The sequence below is a fragment of the Anomalospiza imberbis genome, chromosome 1, assembly GCF_031753505.1.
Source record: "Anomalospiza imberbis isolate Cuckoo-Finch-1a 21T00152 chromosome 1, ASM3175350v1, whole genome shotgun sequence".
NCBI classification, from domain to species: Eukaryota; Metazoa; Chordata; class Aves; order Passeriformes; family Viduidae; genus Anomalospiza; species Anomalospiza imberbis.
Window position 1 is genome coordinate 128,866,786 of NC_089681.1, and position 8,902 is coordinate 128,875,687.

The window sequence follows — 8,902 nt, forward strand, 5'->3', positions numbered from 1 at the left end:
ATCTGTGATAGAGAATAATCCACCAAACTGGGTTTAAAATGTAGCCTGAGTCTGCAGCATGCTAGTTAAATAAGTGTTTTTCTAGCAAGGCCAAAATCGGCCATGATTTCTTGCAGAGACTTTATCTTGGAGTCCCTTTTAGGAAAGGTGGCTGTAACCATGGGTTGCACCTACAACAAAATGTACTTCAGAAATTGGATGCTGGCAAGAAGTTTGTGGATATGAGGCTGTAGAAGGTAGCTTATGTAAGCTCAGGGAGGATGTGCTTGTGTGAAAGTATTGGTTGCCATGCACATTTTGAACTGAAGTTACCTATCAGAGCGTAATTGAAGGAATGCAGCATCATGAGATTAGAGGCTTTTTCTCTTTAGATGTCTAGCAACCCTGTGGTGTTCGAGCTCTGTTTTGTTTTGATTTGATTTATTTCACCTCCCCACTGCCATTCTCCTTTCTATTATGTGTAGTAAGTTGAAAAGAAAAGCATTACCTTATAGTTTACCATCTCAAAAAGAGAGAAGGCTAGCAGTCAGAAAATTTTGATTACTCTGAGGTGGTCAATATTAAGGGAATCATAATGCTGAGTTGAAAGGGACCTATCAGGATCACTGAGTCCCAACTCCAGGGATCACACCATGTTGATTAACAGTGTTGTCCAAACACCTCTTGAACTCTGTCTGAACCAAGCTTGGTGCTGTGACCCTGGGGTGTCTGTTCCCTGGGGAGTCTGTTCCAGTGCCCAGTCACCTTCTGGGTGAAAAATCTTTTTCTGATATACAGCTTAAATGCCCCCCCCCCCCGATTTAGCTTTGAGTCCTGTCACTGGTCATGAGAGTGAAGTTCTCTCTGTTTAGTTCCAACAAACAGAATTCAACATCCACAGCATCTGCCTTCCATTAAGCACTGATAAAAACCTGTCACTCTCCACAGTGTTCAAAATCTCTTTGCCAGGAGTTTGAACTCCCTTCCTGCAACCTATTCTGAGTCACAGCAATGTGAGCAAACAAAGTTTACATTATGATGGTGCTTTTTGGTAAGTGAGAGCCAGTTCCAGTTGACACACAGACTGAAAGAGCCTCAAGGACTCTTAGCCAGGCACCATTCATAGGCAAGGCAGTCCCTTCTGCTAGGGAAAGAAACATATTTATTAACATTTAAGTTAGGGAAAATACAAAGGTGCCATTTATTTTTCCAATAGAATCTGTTTTCTGCACAATGCTGTGTCATTTTGGCACTGAAACCAAGCCCACCGATGAACATTAATTTGTTCCTTGCAGTCTTTAATTTCCTTGTAAATTCTTTACAAGCATTCAGATTAATGTATTTATGGTCCACTTCATTCCAATTCATTTAAGTGGTCTATATCTGCCCTTGAATCTCATATGAATTTTATTGTTAATAAAATATTTTGCTGCATTACTTTGAACAGCTTTAAAAGTATAATGTCTTTGAATGCTCTAGTTAAAGAAAAATTATACCTTCAAAATGCCGTGTTACAAGTTGGAACTGTATACTTTGGAAATGATGTTTATATTATAACTCCCAAAGGCATCACAGGGTGCTTTCGTCTGTAGGTCTGTCTTCTACTTTCTGTGTTACAGTGTGTATTTGTACTTCCTCACTAACTTGATACTCCAGTCTGAAGGCCTAAATCTGCAAAGACATGAATACTGTACCTCAGCTGAGCAGTCTCACGGAGCAGAGAGGGCTTACTCGGGTGAGTGTAGTTGCTCACAAAAAGTATTTGCAGAAAAAGGCTTTCCTTTAGGAACTGACTGTAATTGTGAGGACACATGGTTAATAACAGCACCAAGACACCAGTAAATGGGGTCTGTGTTTATTGAAAATGTGGACACATTTATCTTCAAGTTATTTGACATTATTCTAAATTATTGCTATTATGATTTAGTATATTATTTTGTATGAAAACACATTAGTCCTGTGAAAGGGTAGTTGCAAAAAAATGTGTTGAGTCTTGCTGCTTTATTGTTTATTTGCATTTAGTATATATTTTGTTTGTTGAAGTGAAGCTAGCTTCTTAGAGAGGCAGGAAGATAGATCAGTCTGAAAAAGTCATAAATAAGCATCATACTGTGCATTGAGTTTTGCAATTAGAGTAGTATATGTGTTCAGATTTAGCAGTTTTTATGCTTTAGAGAATTTTTGTTTTAATATGTAAAGGAATAACCAGATTACTTTCAAATGCTATTGTAGAGCTAATTTTACACATAGTGGGGAATTTTACACATGTTGTCTGAAAAACTAAAATTAGAAAACATTACATAGGCTGCCTTTGGCTTTAGTTTGTTTGTAGAAGGCCCAGTAGGTATCTGTTGATTCCAGATGCTTAAGCCAGGGGTCAAGTTTTTGCAGCATCTTATAACCGAAGAAAGTTTTCTGCAGTGATAAAGTTGCCCATCTGGGCTTGAAGTATGATTGCTGCCTAAACAAAAGCATAAAGGCAGCAAATATAGGTGCTGGTTTGTTTTGGGGTTTTTTTTTTGTGCATGGACAATTGCATAAATTAGGGTTGGAGATTCAAAGTATTTTAAATCATTTAGCATGATTTACTCTTGTTTTAATTCCACTGACTACAGTTAAATTAAACCAAGAATTTGGCCTTGTCTACAAAGTCTACAAATTTCAGTGTCAGGCAGCTCAGGTCTATATAAAGATACTTAAGCTTAGTAAATCAGCAAGAATACTATATAAATTGTAATGTGTGATAAAAAACTCTAGTTACGTTATTTCTCTAAAAATTTCTATTCATTGCTTTTTTATACAAAAGGTCAGAATTGCACTTCTTAGTGGCATTGGGATATGTGGAGAAAAGCAGGATGCTGGTACAGAAATGTATCAGAAATAAGACTCAGTTCTTACTGCTCCATGTGTGCCTACTTTAGATGTGACAAATCCCACTGAAGTTAACAGAAGTCACATAAAGTTAAGCCTGTTTGTAATTCTCACAAGATACTGGTTTAAGAATCTTCAAGATAAGTTATGTTTTCAAAAGGCATTATTAAACTTGTGGTTTCAGGTTTACAGAATACGGTGAACAGTGACAATAGCTTCTGAGACACATCCAGAGTAAATTTATTAATTGATATGACATCAGACCAACATCCATTAGCAAATCAAAATCTCTCTCAGTACCTTAATTTCTTAGTATAATTTTACCCAAAAAAAAACCAAAACCAAGAACAAATAGAAAATTAAACCGGCCTCTATGCTGTTTGGATTAATTTTTTTCTCTCTTTTTCCACCTTTTTTGTAATAAAATATAATTTTGCTCTGGAGTTGTCTAGGATTTGATAATTCAAGGAAAGCATGCAAAGCAGTTTGGAATACATTTCTTCATTCACCTTAGGGCATATATTCAGCTGGTGAAAATCAGCATAGTCCTGTTGACTTCTACAGCATTGTATCAGTCTATACCAGTGCAACAGTTGGCATGTCAGGTTTTAGCATTTCAAGTCACTTTACCTACATATGCAGTAGGATTCTGTTTTGCAAGATGGGAAGTTATACAGTGCAAACTGTACTACCTAGACTACCATTGATACCTATTCACAGGACCTGATTTCACTGTATCATTTCATACTTGAAATTCACGATGTTCTTTTAATCAGGGTACAAACATGAAAAGGTGCGTGTGTTACTGTTTCTTTTAAAGGTGCATCTTTTTTTTTTTTTTTTTTTTTTCTGTGTGCTTAATAGTTACTAGTCAGTGTTCTTCACATTCTTTGCATTCAGCATTCAAATCACCTGCATGTGAAATACAGTATCACCTGTAGAGGTACAGAAAAATGTAACAGCGATTTCTTGAATTGTTACTCAAACATACTGGTTTACCTTTTAGTCATCAATATGACATCAAGGGGCTACAGCATGTGAACTGTGGTATATAGAAGTCTTGCACCATTGCTGTACAGGAAATCTTGCAGACTCTCTCCTCTTCTTGCACAGCTGCTGATTACCATATACACATTGGGAAAAAGTGTATTTCTGCTGTACAGAATGGCTGGGAAGTAACACAGACACTCTGGAAACTCTTGAGCTCCCTTTGCAAGCTTTCAAACAAAGCCCTTTGATCTAACTGCATGCCTGTTCTGTGTCCCAAATTTCACCCTATGGGGCTTTCTGCTTTAAGAACACCCTCAGCTGGGGCTACTTTATGTTGACTGCATTGAAGTTCATTGGAGCATGCACCTTACCGTATTAACATATTCTTTAGCTTTTGCAAGTTTGTAAAGATGGTTGACTGCAAAACTAATGTGTCAATACAGCAGAATTAAATTAAGGCACGCAGAAAGTTATCAATAATGTATTATATCAGAATTACAGTCCTTTGGATCTGAACGTTTTGCTGCTGGCAGTGCAAGAAAAGCAAAGTTGTGTATTTATTGTTGGGTGCTGAGGGTTCAGTATGAAAATCAATATAATAAAAATTTTCACAGTGTCTAGTTCTCTTTAGTTCCCAAATTATTGAAAAGTAAAAGGCAAAAAATTAGTTTTGTATTTAAAACTGCTTCACCCTTCTAGCTATATTTTTCTTTTATCAAAAAATGTAAAATGAATACAAATTCAGTAAGTATTGTATATTAAATACAGAAAATTAGCAATGTTGGTTTCTAGTTTTTATGTTTCCAAGTGTTTTTCTCAACATCCTGTGTATCTAGAAAATCAACAAACACACACAACCAGACACAGAAACATAAACAAATGCACACCCTTTCCGGCACCTTACTATATACCAATTTTATAAAAATCTACCCTCATTTATCGCAATTACTCATTCCTAGGTATTTTGCTTACCTACAATGAATTCCATTTTAAAAAATTAAAATCTAAGAGATTATTTTTTTTCTTTCAAAAGCAAAACATTGCTGCAGTTGCTGGGGATGCTGTATGATTTAGCACTGATCTGTTTTTACTGAAATCTTTGGTCTAGGCAAACTGTGCTTTAATTCAGTTATAATGGCTCTCAGTAGTCCACGAAATGCACTATTTTTCCCAAACATTACTTGATCCAACTGTTGTGCTAAATGTGCATGGTATTTTTGTATTCCTTGAGATTCTGCTATTTTCATCTTCATATTTTAAAGAGCTTAGCACACTTTATTGATTTTATTATTTTTTCTTGATTGGTTATTGTCGTGGTTTGACACTAACCAAATTCCAGGCACTCACAAATGCTGTTCATTTACCTTCTTCTACTACATTTGGGCAGAGGAGAGCGGAAAAAATTGACAAAGGGTTCATGAATTGAGATAATGACTGGGAGAAAGCACTCCAAGGGCAAAACAGATTCAAATTTAAAGGTATAAGGTAGATATATTATTAACAGAGTCAGAGGAGGATAATGAGAAGCAAAATAAGCCTTTAAACCACCTTTTTTCTCTCCCATCCCTCCCTCCTTCCCACCGATAGTGCAGGGAGACAGGGCCTGGGGGTTTTGGTCAGTTTGTCACTGGAGATCTTTTTGTATTCGCTCAGGGAAAGAAGTCCTTCCTCTATTAATGCCATGGGGTCCCTCCTACTGATGCCTTGAGAGGCTGCCTAGAACAGAGGCTAGACAGTGTTAAAGTAGGTATTTATTAAAAAGGCCTTCAAAGGATACACCTTGGGCATGACAAAAGCCTGGGTGAGGCTACACCCAGGATGGATGATGGATCACACATTTTCACACTTTTATAAGTTTTGGTCCATTTACATATTGGGGTTAATCGTCCAATTACAGCTTCAAGTTATGAAGTCCCATCCTCCTGGGTTGCTCTCCTCAATTTGCTGTTGTTTATACATTTTGTGCCTGGAGCTGCAACAATGTCCTTGGTTCTCAGGCTGGAAAAGGATTGTTTTGTCTGAACTGTGAAGAGAACTTGCTAACGCATTATATGAAGTTCACAGTTATATACTAATGCAAGACAGAATCTGGAAAATATGAAAGCTGAAACTTAAGGCATCACCGTGGGAGACAGTTCTCCATTAACTTCTCCAGCATGGCTCCAATCTCACGAGCAGCAGTCTTGCCAAAACTGTTGCAACCTAAGTCCCTCCCACCGACAAACAGTCTTTTTGAAACTGTTGTGGGATAGGTCACGCATCCACGGGGTGCAGTCCTCAAGGGATAGGCTGTTCTAGTTTGGAAGCAAGGGCCCTCTATCTCTGGAAGCAGGGGCCCTCTCTTTCCATTCAAGTCTCCCACTGGCTCACTGGCATCCACCTGCTCCGGTGTGAATGCTTCTCTCGTGGGCTGAGTGGATTCCTGCATCCCCCATGGACCTCATGAGATGCAGAGAGACAGCCTGCATCACCATGTTCCTCACCACAGCCTGCAGAGGAATCTCGGCTCCAGCACTTGGAGCACTTCCTCCCCTTCTCTTCCCACTGACCTTGGTGCTGCCATGTTGTTTTCCCTCCCATGTCCTCACTTCCTCGTCTTCTCTGACTAGGAGAAAAACTGCTGCCCGTAGGTACCATTGCCAACACCTTTCACCAATTCAAAGATTCCCACAGGATCCCGCAGCGCCAAGAGGTCGATCTTGCCTAGGTTCCGCACCAGAGAGCCGCTTGCTATGTTTTCGCCGTGGGCCAGGCAGCCCTGCCACCACCGAGCAGGCAGTGGTGGCTGCCACAGCGCTGGCACCGTTTAACGTCTCTCTTTGTGTGAGGCGCTGGAAGGGAGAAGCCACCGCCACCCCTGCCCTTCTGTCTGCAGCACAGCTGGCTAGGGGTGACCAGGCAGGCAAGGCTTGCCGTGGGCCACCCAGAGATAGCCCCAGACTTCACCACTGCTGGGAAAAAACTGCCCAGCCCTGTTTTGATTGTCTTCTTAAATATGTCATTACAGAGGTCTTACCAACCTCTCTAATTGGGCCAGCAGCATGTCCATCTTCAGAGCCATCAGAGATTGGCTCTCTCGGACATAGTAGAAGTCTTCTAGCAGCTTCTCACAGAAGCCACTTCAGTGGCCCTCCCCCACTACTAAAAACCAGGCTGTGCCAAATCAACACAGCTATAAATATGACTAGTAACACTTCTGGGTATATAGAAACTATAAAAGTGTATGTTTTAAGTCAAACACAAAAGGACATATCAAGCTCCAAAACAAGCTGCATTTTTTCTGGTTTTACTTCAACCAAAAAATCCTCATCAAAGCACCTCAGATACAGCTTCAGCTGATTGTAAAGTTCATTAAGTTCTCTTTAGAGCAGAATACAAGTACCTTCTACTAATGCGGCCTCCAACGAGCCACCAGATCGATCCAGGAATCTAAAAACTATCAGCTCAAGCATTCAATGAGATGTCAGCTTCTGGATGAAAGCTGACACAGGGACAGAAATGACTACAAAGCTAATCAAACCCTAAAGCCTCAAAGGATTTTTAACTTTGAATCAAAACTTTGTGCTGCCCTTAGAAACCTGAAGGAACCATCAAGGTCTTTTATAAGCATTAGCTACATAAACTGCAGGTCTGATGCAGACAAATAAAAAGCTACCTTTACATTATGTGACATTCCAAATTAGTCTTTAAGCACATTATAAGATTACGAGTAGCAGTCCAGCCAGGGACAGACACAAAGTGAACTACAGTGAGGCAAGAGTCATAAATACCCATATTAGCCATAGCTAATTGTGAAAAAAGGGAAAAATAATGGAAATATGTGGCATTACATAAAACCTACTGTAGGGATCTGGATACTGTCTGGTGCTTAATCTCCAATAGTGCTCAGAGCAAGACACCATGGAAGAAAATCCAGTTGGCTCTTGACAATTAGGGAACAAATTCTTCACATAGGAATTTTCTTCCTAGCCCTCGTCTGTGAGAAAGTGAGTTCATAACACCCAATTATGGAAAAGAAAATTATAGTAAAAAAAAAAAATATCCAGTAAGCAAAATACTAAGGAAGGAAAATATACTGAGGTAGGAAAAAGCACAAATGTTAACTCTTCCCATTACCCACATTAAAGTTATTTTACTCTTTGCCTCAAAATTATCTAATGACACTAGATGTCACATCTGATAGCACCATAGAAACAAATGTTCATTTAAAATAATTTTAAATGCATTGTCTTTGTCTATCATTTGCCTACCATTTACTGAAAAACAGAAAGTAAGATTTTTACATTATCTGTATGAGTTCTCATTTTGAGGTCATCAGTTGTGTTGTTCCTCCACCTCCCATCCCTTTGATAAACAAGATCATCTTTTAGTCTCCTAGCACACAGAAGTCCTTTCCCTAAGTATTTTCATCCATTTTTAGAAATCTGGTTTGTCTGGCTGGACTTCCAAGCCTTTCCAGCCCAGGGAGGAAAAGCTAATTTGGCTCTAATTAAAATACTGTGGAGTGCCTAGCAGAGGACTCCCTCCTCCCCAATGCCTGCATAGGGAGGGACCCTGCACCCCTGCTTTCCTGCCATGGCAAGTCTTTCTATGTCCTGGTACCAGTCTCAAAGCCTCACAGCACAAAGCGTGGCATGAATAAACTCTCTTAGTTCAACTTTGGTCAAAACATTTCTGAAGAGTCATTCTGTCGTGGCAGACTTGGCGCAGCCCAGGCATTACCTCCGCTGCTTCAGCTGAGCCAAAGCCCCCGGAGCCCTGCAGCCCGACCGCTGTGCCAGCACGGGGACACACAGACAGCTCTGCTCCAAACCTGGGGCCACCCTTGAGCCTCCCAGGGCTGCCACAGCACTGGGGACAGCCTACACGTCTGCAGTGCCATGAGGCAGCCACCTGAACCTGCGAGTAACTCCAGAATGGTCCAAATCTGAACATGCATTTGGGGCAAGGACTTCTCCATGCTTGACAACATGGATATTATAATATACTTAGTAATACTCCTAATCTCACTTTGTATGTATTTGAATGCAATTTATTTTCTTCAGTTTTCAGTGTATTTCTC